This window comes from Euprymna scolopes, chromosome 9 (assembly GCF_053919585.1).
Source record: "Euprymna scolopes isolate OS-2025 chromosome 9, ASM5391958v1, whole genome shotgun sequence".
In the NCBI taxonomy this organism is placed as follows: Eukaryota; Metazoa; Mollusca; class Cephalopoda; order Sepiida; family Sepiolidae; genus Euprymna; species Euprymna scolopes.
The window spans coordinates 103,441,397-103,456,792 of NC_136490.1; positions in this window are offsets into that span (position 1 = coordinate 103,441,397).

Genomic DNA, 15,396 nt, shown 5'->3' on the forward strand with positions numbered 1-15,396 from the left:
AGTTTTGCTTGCGATATCTTAGTCTGGTCACAAGCATTTATCTAGTTAATTCTCGAATATATTTCAGGGTTGGGAAAGCAATCTCCAGAGAGAGCAACGATGTATACAAAGACTTGCACTTGTATTGGTATTCTATTAACCAGTCGTATTGGTTAAATTACGGAACGCCGATGCAATACATATATTAGTAGAGTCTTGAGAAACACTGCAGACTAGGAGGACAACTGAATATGTATGCTTTAAAACAGATGATTTTCCATGATTACTTGAGGTGATGTTCGCGATATCAAAAAAGGATATTAACCCATAAACAATAAAAAAACATATCTACACACAAAAAGCAAGAAAAATGCTGATGAAAACAAATCACGATAATATCAATATTTGAATCGGCAAGGAAGATTGAGAACATGCAAAAACGACGTAATAATGAGGAAACACTGAATGAATCAACCAACCTACAAATATAAATAAACCATTACAATAAACATATGGATAGTCCGGGGAAATACAATACGTGTCGGGGCGAGCTTCAATTCATACTTCAGTACCTGGCGTTTAATGTAAAAGCGAATACAATAATTAGGCAGGAGATCAACAAACACATCTCTCGTGGATGCGTGCGTTTATTCGGGGGAGTGTAGAGAGGCTTACATTGTATAGTTGTGGATAAAGCGTGTAATAGGTTATATATAGTGAATGAGCGATATCTTTCTGATAACGGTATCAGATAAAAACTTATAAGTTGTACACATATCCTTACGCTAATATATATATATATATATATATATATATATATATATATATATATATATATATATTAGCCTAAGGATATGATATCGAGTATAAACTGAGTCATGTTGTATCAGAGAGTTATCACACTGGTATATATTAGAATTCATATTTACATAAGTTATCATTTTTATATGAAAAGAATAATATATGCTTCATAATTTCTTTCTTTAAGAGGTCGTCTATCTTCACTGCTGAGCTCCATGATGAAACATGGAATGAGTAACACCATCCAAGTTAGACATCTGTTCTTCTATATTTTTGTGAAACCACAGAACAACACTTTATATTTGTGTAACATAAATTAATTTCAGTTGTCTACAAATGGTCTTTACGAAGAGTCTACTTACGTGTCTGCATGCTTGTTCTTACAGCCTCGCTTCCTCGCTAAAAGTACGTCTATTAACCTGCGTGACAAGACTCCAATTCCAGTCTGTTCACTCTCGTGTTGAAACTACAACTCTTCAACGGACTAAACTTCCCGACCTCCTGACCTCCGTTCCGTTCCGCCATCATTAAAACGCATACGTATTGTTAACATAGCCCTCTTGCTGCGTACGCCTATTCAAGGTTATTTTGTTTATATTTAACTTAGCTCTTTATATAAAAATCTTCAGCTAAAACCCATTGCTGCAGTTTATTCTATAGACAATAACTACCTTCCAATAAAAACTATTTTAAGAATATCATTGAATAAATTGATAGAGAGATAGATAGATAGATAGATAGAGATTGATAATAACTAATTAACTTTTAACAATGTTAATTATATAAAACTTATTCTCAAACGAAAACCTGTAGTCTGTTTCTAACAAGAAAATGATGATAATATGCTGTTGAAATAACGAACGAAAAATTGTGAAGTTCTTGAGAGCTTCAAAAAGTGCTGGAAGAAGGCAAATTTATGATCACTTGAACTCCAAGTATAACTCATTTGTAAGATTCAATTATTAATCACCAATAATAACTTGTAATTATATTGTTAGAAACACACGCACGCGCGCGCACACATACACACATATATATATTTATTTGAACAAAAACGTTCTTATTATGGAGACAGTTCAAATTACTGGTATCATTTTCATTATTACACTTTTTGCATATTTACACTATTTTTGATTTTCCAATCTTGTTCAAGGGTACTTTGTTGAACACGTGAATCTCTTGTCGAACTAGGGAATCATTTTTTCGAACTCAGGGGAATGCCTTGATTAAAGAAAGGCTGACGTTTTTTTCCGCTTCAATTCCGTGTAGATTATTTTGTTCGTCAGAAGGATGCTTGTAATCGACTATATACAGCGGTTAATGTAGTAATGCTCATCAAACGAAACGTTTTGAAATAGCTCAAGTTGAGAACATTAGTCTTAAAAATGTAAACAGTACTAATAATACATACTCAGCTCTAAAATTCAGAAACCTAAAAAAAAATAGTATCTACTGCAAACCTATAAGAATAAATAATAGTTTCTGAAAATAAAGTAGACAAAAAGTTGAAATACAAATCTCTGCACTGAATTAAATAAAGAGACAGGAAACGTTGGAAAAAAAACCATTATGCAGAAGTGTGGAAATGATTGTGGCTGTGTTTACAGAGAAAGCTACTTCCTGTCACATCTCCGCTCATGAAGGCCGGACGACTGACAGATTTTATAATGCAAAACTGGATTGCTTGATCGTATGTGATTTATGACAATTGACGATGACTTTACGGCGTCCATGGCGATATGCCGATTAACGACGCTGCTTGGCTTTTTCATCTGGAATAATTTTATGTGACACTTGCAAACATCTCGAAAGAATTAAACGCCGCGTCTTTACTTTCGTTTCCAACACACCAACTTCCGGTGAGAAATTTGGAATTAAACAAATAAATAAACAAAGTAAACGAATACATATAATAAATGAGTTTTTTTTTCAGCTTAAGAAAACAAGCGTGCGTTTTACGAATGCACCTTAATAAGGGACCAACGAAATGGGGATATTTACGCAGATCCATTTATGAGGCCAGTGACGTTCTGTGCTGCTTTTATTACAATTGCTCTTTTGTTCAGGATTTTCGTGCTGTTGTCACCTGAAGTTTATTTGACACAATCGATTTTGTTGTGCTTCATATGATATACATATTTACATATAATATAATCAGCTTATTTTTGCACAATAAATATAATTTAAGATAGAAAATATTATAACACATATTGTAAAGCAGGGTAATTCAGTTACATTTATCAATGTTTGCTTAAATGAATGAAGGTTGTAGACAATGCATGTTAAATATATATATATATATATATATATATATATATATATATATATATATATATATATGTGTATGTGTGTGCAAGCGCGTGCGTGTGTGTGTACGCAACCGCGTGCGTGTGTGTGTTGAGTGTGATACATTCCCTGCGGCCGGCCGTTCTAAGCAGACTTGTCAACCTATGTAATTATTAAATCTACGTTTTTCTCTGGTCTAAAATATATACACACTGGCAGCAAGTAAAAAACACCGAAGCTGAAAAAATATAAAAGAATATATATTTTTTCTCAACGACAAATTACTTTGGACTTTTAGTCATGACTGTTGTTTTGATATCTATGAAAGCTCGAGTTGTTCGTGTGGATGTATATCCGTGAAATAATGCGTCCACTTGTGCTCTCTCTGGCCGACTTCTCCGCTTTCTTTTTGTGACAATTTATATAAACATTCTTTTCGCCTGCAATGTTTATTATTGTCCATTGTCTTTTGTCTTTAATCCTTTTACCTATATATCTCCCATACTTCTGGGTCAAATTAGGCATTCCATAAGACAATTGTAAAAATCCCGCATTCCTGAAATGGAAACAACATGCGTGTATGCAGCGATTCGAATGCCTCTTTTCGTGTGATCACTTTCCTATCAAACACACAAACAGACAGACAAACACACGCACACATAAAACAGCTTAGGAGTCAATGTTACTCGGCTACTCAATGACTTAGTTCAAATTTCGCTACTGGCAGATATTAGGACTTCCTTCAAGTAAGCATAACCATTTATGCCACTTGGTATAAAATAACAGTAAAAACTTATTAAAAATCAGTGTTATATATATATATATATATATATATATATATATATATATATATATATATATATATATATATCCATACCTAATAAGCAAACAACCCCCAAAAATCATTTAAAAATAATAATAATCAAACAGCTTGAATAATGCATATGTTCTATCATGTTCTTTTTATTTTCTGCTACCTTTTTCGATTCATTAAAATATTGAGTATGAGACGTACTATTTAACCGTGCGAGATGGTATACCATATGAATATACATGATCACTGACTAAGCATGAATTATTCCGTCAGTTTCGTCGACGTTTGCACACTTTTACAATAGTCATGATTTGAGTGGTACAGCTTCACTAAATTTGATTTGGAGGAAGTGGCAATGTTGAGTTAGACGGTAAAAGATTCTTATTCTCTTACCCATCCAAGTATATTTTAGTCTAGTACTACGACTCCTTCTGCTAATGATAAAAAAATGATAATTATAAAATAAACAAAGAACAGGAAAAAGAACAAGAACAAGAAAAGAAGCCGACAAAATCTTATATTTCTACCGCTAAATCTTAGTACAAACTAAGCTGTACAATTTAGACTAACCTCCAACAAACTTGATATCTAATTTGTATCGCTGGTGTAATTATTATTATTATTATTATTATTATTATTATTATTATTATTATTATTATTATTATTATTGGCTCACAAAGAGCTTTCACACAGGTCTTTAGAAATCTTTCCCTGAAAAAAAGCCTGTGGTGTTCCCTTGAAGCTGAGTAACAGCAATTCTCCCCAGGTTCCCAATACTCTCCACCTCTTTCGATTATATTTGCAAATAAATTTGCATTATCGCAACAGCTGCTTGCCATTGATTTTCTGTTGACAGCAGCTATTGGTATTTTCTGGGATTTGAGTAGCAATAAGTCTCACCAATGTCACAGCTCTCTTCGCACTTATTCGGCTGATGTCTGGAACGTTTATAGGTCTTTCTCTCCTCCTTTACTCAACTTGGTTATTTGGTCTCGCTCCTTTTTTTGGGAGAGGGGGCAGTGATGTGGTAATGGGGGTAGTGTTAGGTAAGATAACTTATGCGAGTTCAGTGTTCTTGGTTCCATATAATCTGTCATGTTTTGCCTTATTGTTAATTTTATTAATTTTGTTATTATTATTATTATTATTATTATTATTATTATTTTATTTTTATTATTATTACAGCAACGTTAAATACTAATACATGCGAATACTAACTATTATACAGCTGATGTTTTCACACCAACATCGTTCACAGGATTGCTTGAAAGTTGCATGATGTTAAACATGCTATATAACATTACAATATTGCATGCAATTCAAACATGTTTAATCCCATGAAGGTAAACGTAGCATGCAGTTCAACCTGTTATATCATATAGAAAAAATGTTACATGCAGCACACACATGTTATATCACATACAAGAAATGTTACATGCAGTTCAAACATGTTATATCACATACAAGAAATGTTACATGCACTTCAAACATGTTATATCACATACAAGAAATGTTACATGCAGTTCAAACACGTTATATCATATACAAGACATGTTACAAACAGTTCAAACATGTTATATCGTATACAAAAATGTTACATGCAGTTCAAACATGTTATATCATATACAGAAATGTTATAGCCTATGAGGAAAAAGAGTATAGACATTTACAACATGTTATATAATATAGGGGGAAATGATGCACGCAACTCAAACATTTTATATTACAGAAATGGGAATGGTTTTTTGCAGTTACAAACATGTTATTTCGCCTAGAAGAAAATGTTACATGCAGTTACACCAAGTTATATCTAATACAGGACACTGTTACATGCATTTCAAACATGTTATATCATATGGAAGTAAATGTAGCATGCAGTTCAAACAGGCTAAATCACATAAAGTATAAAAAAGCATGCAGTCCAAATATATTATATTTCGTAATTGCATTTCAAACATGTTATATCATTTGGAAGAAAATGTTACGTGCAGTTAAATCATGTTATATCACATGGAGTAAAAAAAAAATGTTGCATACAGTTCAAACATTTTATAGCATATGGAGGAAAAAGTTGCATGTAGTTTAAACATATTATAACGTATGGAGATAAATGCTGAAAGTGCTTCAAACATGTTATATCATATTGAGCAAAATGTTACATGCAGTTCAAACACGTTATATCACATTGAGGAAAATGTTACACGCAGTTGAAACATGTTATATTATATGAACGAAAATGTTGCACACAGTTTAAACTTGTTACATCATATTGAGGAAAAGGTTGCATGTAGTTTAATCATGTTCTATGGTACATTTCCAATTTTACATAAAGTTCAAACATATTTTATCATGAATAAAATAAAATACGCATCAATTAAGCTTGAAAGCCAAATCACAACGTAATATTAGGAAAAATAAACAAATATTTTACTTGTTTGAAATTTATCACGAATACATTTAAGAGGTATAGGCCATCTCAAGTGTGTTGTTTTGTTTCTTTTTCCTTTTCTTCTTCCTTGCTATGTAGTAATGATGGAGGAAGAAGTATGTTTGTAAAGAGCTGCGCGTTGTATCTAGCGGTGTTATTTTGAAATGGTTGAACTGCGCGTTATATTATACTAGGAAAATGTTGCATGCAGTTGAAATATGTTATTGGAAATGGAGGAAAACGTTGAATGCAGTTCAAAAATGTTATATAATATTGAAGGTAATAATTGCATGCAATTAATAAATGTTATAAAATACAAAGGAATGTGTTGCATGCAGTTCAAACAGAGGGCAGTTTTATATGACGTTAAAACTTGTTATACGACATGGAGAAAAATGTTACATGCAGTTCAACTATGTAATATCACGTGGCAAGAAATTTTGCATAAAACAGTTTGTACTTAATTTCGCGTAGAACAATTGATTCGTATTTTATTAATAATACATTTTACTAACACTCTTATATGTTTAGTGGCGCGTCATTCTATTTTACAAGCGCTTCTGATTACGACAGTAACACTAACTCTCTCTTTCTATATATATATATATATATATATATATATATATCACTCTATCTATAAAAGTTAGCGTGTCTGTGGGTGGGTCTGCGTGTGTGTGTCTGAATTTCCCTACGCAATAACTCTGTCAATTTATAATCTACAGACTCGAAATTTGAGATACAGGGTACTGAGATTTGGGAAAATCTTTGTAATCCTTTTTCGGACAGCAATTATGCAGTTATGGGGTCAAAGTTCAACGATTTGACCTTTGAGAACTCTACCAAACTCCGACAATTTTGGGTATAAGCACTTGAAATTTTAGATATAGGTTCCTTAGACATGGATCTAACATAATGACTCGATTTGAACCCCAAAAAATAAATGTTAAGGGGTCATAAGAGGGGTCAAACTTAAAATGATGATTTCTGTGGTTTCTATTAAATTACCTGGAAAATTACTAGTCTAAACATTTGAACATTTACATAAAGGTCATTAAGAAATTGAGCAAGATTTGATCGGTTCGTGTCGAAAATTTGAGCTATCAATATATAAATGTATGTATGTATGTGTGCATGTAAGCATGACTGCCTATAATTTCGACAGAGGCGAGGTTTTTTCACAACATCGGTCTCGTTTGAAGCTCGACCCTTCAGACGAAAACTGCCGATAAATTGGCTAAAGACATTGACTGCTTCACCCTCAACTGTGCACTTTCTACAAGGAGGGGTCGCTTTTTTCGCCGATATTTTCGAAAGTCATCCCATGTTTTCGATTGTCTAGTTTTAATTAAAACCTACGTAACTCCCGGTTTAACGGTGGTCGTAACAGCAAAGACGTTACGTTTTTCCCGTTCTTTTCCTCCTTTACCGTATGGGTTCGAACCTGCCTTCCTACTACCACTTGTTTTGTCTTTGCTCAACATACACCTCCAAACATCCATGCAACGCCGGGCTGAAATGCTAGTATACATAAAAGTAAAAATGAGCACATGAATGGGAGAGACACAGATAACAAATATTAGTTTGCTATAGTTAAGAAATTAATGGAAAACGCTAAGAGAATATACGACAGAAGAGAATTGGTTATATAGCACAACTATTATATATATGTAACTTTGGGTGTCAGTTAATTCATTCGCTATAGAATCGAAAACGGGTGGGGCGACTTTTTCGAAGTTTCATACGAAGTTATTTCATGTGCCTGGCAGTGTTCTTAGAAAGGTTTTGTGTTGGAATGTCTTCAATAATTATCGATAATCGATAATCGAAATAATCGGTTGAAAGAAGGAATAGCGGGTTTGTGCGGTTAGCATCTTATACAGCGTCAAGTTTATTTGAGAAATTTTACTACCACACAAGTCAAACGTCCGAACATATAAAATAAACAACAGGCTCATTCATATGACAGAGGCGCGTTCGAAATTAATATTTCTGTTTAAATATCAATTTCATTATGATACTTGACCTTTTTTTTTCATTTTAGGTGCATCGCAATAGGCCTCTAAATTTGAGCAGGCAATCAATCGATTTGATTGAAAAAAAAAGGTTATTTAATCGATTTCGAGTACAATACAATTATGGGTCTGTGAAATCCTTATTTAATCCCCGATAACTTTGGTAACCCTGCTAGTTTAATATAATTGAATACCCACCAAAAAAAAATGAACGAACTTAAAAATACAGAAGATTACATGAATAAAATGAAATAAGGAAGTAGGAGACAAAGAAAAATTAATATTAATAGTTTGAGCGCTGTTTGAAAAACATTTTTGAAAAGTATCCCCTCTTTTCGATTGTCTATCCTGAATTTAAATGTACGTCACATACGAATTTGAAATGGTCGCAATCGCCATCGTGTACTGTTTTTTTTTTGTTTTTGTTTTTCACTTTCATTTCCTCCTTCGCACTACGGTTTCGAGCCTTCCTGCTGCCTATTACAACTTTTTGTTTTTTGCAAAACACACACACCTACAAACAACCGGGCAACACCGAGCAACCTAGCTACTACTAAATAAACGAAATATATGCACACACTTTTTTATTAGATAATAACAAAGCCAATAATAAAAATCACAAAAACAATACTCGGGATAAAAAAAAAAAAACACGAAAATCTATGAGTAAAAAATCGTCTCTTTCTTTCATACAAATGAATCAATGGGTGAGTGCTGCGTTAGTCGGAGACGATGTTTAAAGTGGCAGGGTTCCTGGAAGCGCAAGGCTCGGAGTGTGAAGATGGATGTATTTTCGATGGGCGGTTGGAAAAGACAGATACATATCACTGGCGGCGAGATATGCAGTTAAATCAGCAGTGTCCTTCTAGGCAAGATAAATATGTTTCTAAATTTCAGCTAATCGCTCAAATGAATCTTATGAATTGAGCCACGAGCCGAGCACACACGCTCAACTCGCGGGCGACTTAACATGTTAACGGAAAATAGATTACACACACATACAATAATATAATAATCCACTAAAGCACATACATACTGGCAAAGTTTCAAGATACAAAATGCGTGAATATATACGCTGGCTGGTTAGTTCAATATCTATGCCGACCCAAAGAAATGTATTGCGCCGAAAATCCATTCATGACAATTCATAATGCGTATCACGTATGATTCGATTTAGTCTCTCACACCATTGCCGAAGTCTTTACGGCAATCGGCTGTCCATCACTTAGTAACTTGGACACTCTTGGTGATGATGACCTATATTTCTCATACGCAATGACACCCGATTAATAGCGCAGTCCCTGTACCCGCTAATAAGTAAGTGATTTGCGCAGGGGATGAAATCGAAGACTTTGGGATATTTTATGGTAGATTTTAATTCTATAGGAGTTACCCTATTAAATTTGGTGTAGTGTCAGTCAAAGCATTTTATTTTTTGAGGGGGAGACGTAGTAAACATTTTGTTTTTTCCCCCAATTTCATGGTGGTTATGTTTTTGTCTTCTTTCTATACAAGTTGTTTCTTTACGTTGTTTTCCGAATTGTGGCGTTTACTTTATGATTTCACGCATTTTAATTATTGTAATCCGTAATATCATGTCTGCTTTTCTTTAATTCTAATTTCACGCATTTTTACTTCAGGGTATTTTTTTTTTAATTGTCTCTTGTGCTCCTACGATTACTGGTGTTATCTTGACTTGAATTACATTTAATATCAATTTTACCTCTCAGGCAAGGTCCGTGCACTGCGTTCCATTCTCCGTCACCTTACTATTCAACTTATGGACTGCCTGGACGTCGAAATCTACAAGTTTCTCGTGTATTTTCGGAATACCACATTTACTACAATTGAGCGCATTTCCAACAGTTACATCGTTTAATTAAGCTATTTATATTAGTAAACCAAATAAACTGTGTTGTTTATGGTAATTAATCAAGCACTTGTTATCTTTTCCAAACATCACAATTTAATTTCGTAAACAAGACCTTGAACATATAGCGGATAATGCTTGCAAGAACGAAATTAAAAAAAACACCAATTTCGTTATATAAAAATAAACTTTTAAAAAGGAGTTTATGATAGAGCTTGACAGTCTAGATTACTTTGTCCCTTTCTAAAATACACAAAAAAGCTGTACCACTGAGACCTATTTAATCTATGATAGGCTCTGCTAAACATTTTTCTGACTCAGATCCTTCAGAAATCGTGCAACCTGTGCATTAGTTGTGCACTACGCATTGTATATTTTATTCATATCGAGTAGGTGCATCATATGGGAGTTAGATTCGGATTTTGAGTTCTTTGTGTTCTTTGGGGTGGCCAAAAACGTTTCTAATATAATACTAGAGAAAAAGCATATGTATACTGAGAAACTTTATGGTAGTAGCTTGACAAAATTTTGCTTTTCGAACTAAATAATCATAAAATATAAACTAATGCGTACTATTCAGGAAAGATTAGTATCGCTTACATTATGTATAGTTAGGGCAACGGGGTCACGGTAGGAAGTCAACTGGCCCGTACTATAGCAGATATTATTTTCGGAAGTAACCAATTCATTTCTATTTTATTATGAAATTACACCAACCTCCTATGTTTGATAAATTTACGACACATGCCCAATCTTTGCATCGCAAAATATAGCGTTTGAATTTTCCTAATTCTCTTAATGGAAAGAGAAGGAAACATTTGTACCCTCCCCAGAAATTGTTGAAAAATAAAGGGTGGCTTTTACACTATCATTTACAGAAGGTCGAGTGTTACTTGTCTGTATGTAAACGTGCCTTTGTACGCCCCAAATAACGAACAACTGGATTAATTACTGCACACAGAAATTTCATGCGCAGTTCTCCTAACGAACTGGAAACAGAATTAGGCTCAGATAAATATTCTAGAAAAATGGCCATCCGAGTGACTATATTAGCAAAATGGCAGCAGATTTCCAATCTTCTAAAATATCTTGGCCTTGAAAATGCCTTGTTCATTTGAAATTGCGTTGGTCATGTGATAATGGGTGAATTTGAATGACCAGATTGCTATTCGTTTCTACTCTGCATTCCAGCGTTTGCTGCTTACTAAAAGTACATTTTCCTCATTTCGCACTAATATTTAAACTTACATCCATTACATCGCTGGTGTTTATCAATTTAAATACCAGTAAAATGCGAGTAAAATAGGGTCTACTACCTTATATTTAAAGACACGTAAGAGGCAGATTATTCCCTTTAGTCTAAACAGGGAAGAGCTCAAATAATCTCCCTTTAGTCTACAACTTTCGTCTTCTCCCGAAATGTAATACACAATCGATGCTGCGCAAGTAAGAATAAAATAGAGTCCGACTAAGTTCTAAATAGAGCTGCTTCTCGGAATAATATACATTTTTACATGTGCCCCCCGAAGGGGTACATAAAATAGTTATATCTATTTGCGGAACTTAAGCTGTTCTACATGTATTTATCTTGTACGATTTAAATCAATTTTAAACGTACTATTAATTGAATTACTAATTTTAATCGTGCCAGATTCTTGAATTTACTTCAATCGTCTTATTTGTCTTTCAATATTAATTTTTGTTTTACTATCGATTTATCATAGTTGAGATGATAATTGAACAAGCACTAAAGAGTGTCCGCTAATCGTTTACACATACAGATATGTATACATATATAAAGTGCAAATTTTGTTGAAATTCAAAGACTCACGTTTTATTTTTTATGACCTTCTTTATTTCTTGGATTTTTCCATTACAGCCGTTTCATTAATGAGTTGGCAATTTTACGATTTATGTTTCCGTAAAAATATCCTGTCCTCACCAACTTCTTCAGAATTTAATCCATTAGATTTTTACAACAAATGGTATATTTTTAACATACTGGACATCGTATTCAGGTAAATATATATATATATATATATATATATATATATATATATATATATACACTTGTGCCCGATATTATTCATACCCCCCTTGAAAATTGAGTTTATTAGGTGTAACTTTTGTAAGAATGTATTGTTTACGTCCATATTGATACATATTCTTAATAAACCTCTTCTGATCATTTTCGTCATTTTAAAATCTCGGGATACTTGTAATAAAAGAAATATACAGCTATTTATAAAATCTGCAATGTTCAAAAATAATCATACCCCCTTATTTTTCAGTATTAATCGAGTTTCTGACTGTTTGTTTTCTGTTTGATTCTTATTTTGAATGCTTTTATACAACCTTTGATTAATTTCATTTCGTTTTTTGCATTTTTCAGAAATTAAAATGATATCAACTGAAAACCAATAAAAGAATAAAAATTATTAGAATGAGGAAGAAAAAAGAGCTTAGTAATGATCTTAGGACTAAAATTGTGAATTCACATAAGGATGGTTTAGGTTACAAGTCAATTTCCAAGAAATTTGAGGTCCCTACAGCAACAGTACAGAGCATCATCAAAAAATTCCAGAGCCACCACACAACAAACAACTTGATTGGTAGAGGAAGGAAAAGGAAACTGTCTGCTAGAGCCACCAGGAATATTGTAAGAAGTGTTAATGCAAATCCAACCACCACTAATAAGGACATTTTAGAAAATCTGGAGTCTTCTGGCATAAAAATATCAAGGCAAACATTGCAAAGGACTCTGCATGAAAATGGTCTGAAAGGAAGAAGACCAAGAAGGACTCCATTGCACACCGGAAAACACCTTGCAGCACGTCTAAAGTTTGCTAGGACCCATGTGAATTCTCTCAGAGTCCGTTTTCTCAAGTATTTTGTGGACTGACGAAACAAAAATTGAATTGTTTGGCCATATGGATGCTTCTTACGTTTGAAGGAAGAAAGGAGAAGCTTACAACCCAAAGAACACCATACCCACGGTGAAACATGGTGGTGGTAGCCTAATGTTTTGGGGCTCCTTTTCGGCTAGTGGTCCAGGTAGTTTGGTCAAGATAGATGGAACCATGAAGAAGGAGCAATATTTGGAGATACTCCAGAAAAACATTAGACAGGATGCGGAGAAGCTCCATTTAGGACCAAACTGGGTCTTCAACAGGATAATGATCCAAAACATACTGCCAAAATAGTCAAGAAATGGTTTGAGGATAATCAAATTAATGTTTTGGAATGGCCTAGCCAGAGTCCCGACCTGAACCCTATCGAAAACCTCTGGCACATATTGAAAACTGAGGTTAAAAAGCGGAAACCTAGAAATTTGAGGGATTTGGAGAACTACTGCATTGAAGAATGGTCAAAAATCAGTGTTGATACTTGTAAAAACCTTGTTGATAAATATCCCAAACGGTTACAGGCAGTTATTAAGAATAAAGGGCATGCTATTGACTATTAGTAAGAGAGGTATGAATAATTTTGAACTAGTGCCATTATTGTTTTTCTTTGTATAATGTTTCAAACTTGCATAATTTATTTATTTGTTGAGTTTAAATTAAATGCTTATGCTTGATTTATTGTTTGAAATCCCTTTAATATCGTCTACCTTCTGGTTTGAGCAATATTCTTATAGAAATCTCAAAGATCCGAGGGGTATGAATAATATCGGGCACAAGTGTATATATCTATATATATTATGTTAATAGAGTCAGAGGTGATTTGGCTTCCGGGTTCGAATCTACCGACCAAAAATAATCGTGATATCCTGCATTGATGATTCCCGAAAGGATGAAACACTAGTGTATATAGGTATTTAATAATTATTATATTAAATAATGATGTATTTCTTCTTAAGAAACTCATTTCTTAGTGTTGAGCACTTTACAGTTGAAATAAAGTTATTCACTTTAGCTCGCATGAGCAGATCATGATATTATAATCATCAGATCACTCTTATAGACGTTATGACATTTACAAATATATGTTTAAATTTCAACGATATTGTCCGCGATTGACCGTGACTGTGTGGATTTGGTCCTTGATAATGGAATCAGATATGTCTTTGTTGCCGGGTTTTAATCTCCCGACCGGCAGTAATCGTGATACCCTGCACAGATTCTTCCCGAAAGGATTAAACACTAGTATTAGAGTAAATAATTATATATATATATATATATATATATATATATATATATATATATTTTTTTTTTTTTTTTTTTTTTTAAACCGTAGTAGAGAAATAGAATGGCTTATTAGGGTCATCCATAACTTAAAATATATAATTATTGTAAATGAAGAGTTTAAAAGCTGCGTTTTGTAATAATACACTATTGTCACAAATCGCATTAACTGATTTACTATGAATATTGTTGTATTCACGTAACACAATCCCCAGCTGTGCATACGTCTCCAGATTAAAATGTATTGAGCACAAATATGATGAAATAGAAAAGAAGCAATAAAATATTTCATATAGAAGTGCCATGTTCTAATGTGCAGAACTTTCATAGATATTTTAGCTCTATAGATAGGATCGAGTCAGCTACCCAAATCTCGTAGTTCTAAACGTGGAACATCTATTTATATTGATGGTTAAATAGGTTCTATTCGTTTTGCCATATTCTCTATCGCTAAATTACGTACTTCTGAAATTTATGTAATAATAAATAATAAAATGATTATATTTACAAATCAAATATTATCTATACATATATTAGCAACAACATTGCAATAATCAAAACAATCACAGTCACGTTTCGAATGCGATCGATTATCTCTTTATTACAACACCATTTAGAACCATCTATACTATTCGGTTCTTTTTTCTTTGATCGCATCCGAGTAATATTTTCATATTTTCTAGTTATTATAAAGGTTATGTTTCCGGCATTACCTTCTATTTTGTGTTAACGAATATACTTATTTATGCAAGCCTTGGCTGCCTATATTCGTAAGTAAATGTTTACACTTTAAATAATGTAGATTATTTTGATTTTTCGGCCAACTATGTTCGTCTTGTATAGTTCTATTACCTTCAAAATATGCGAAAATATATATCGTCGATTAAATAATAATAAAACACTCAGTTTTATATAGGATCGCGTGTTCGACTGGGACATTTCTAAGTTCGAAAATACACATTTGAAAAAAGTTAGAGATTGCATTTGTATTATTTAGTGAACATCTTTAAGTAGTAATA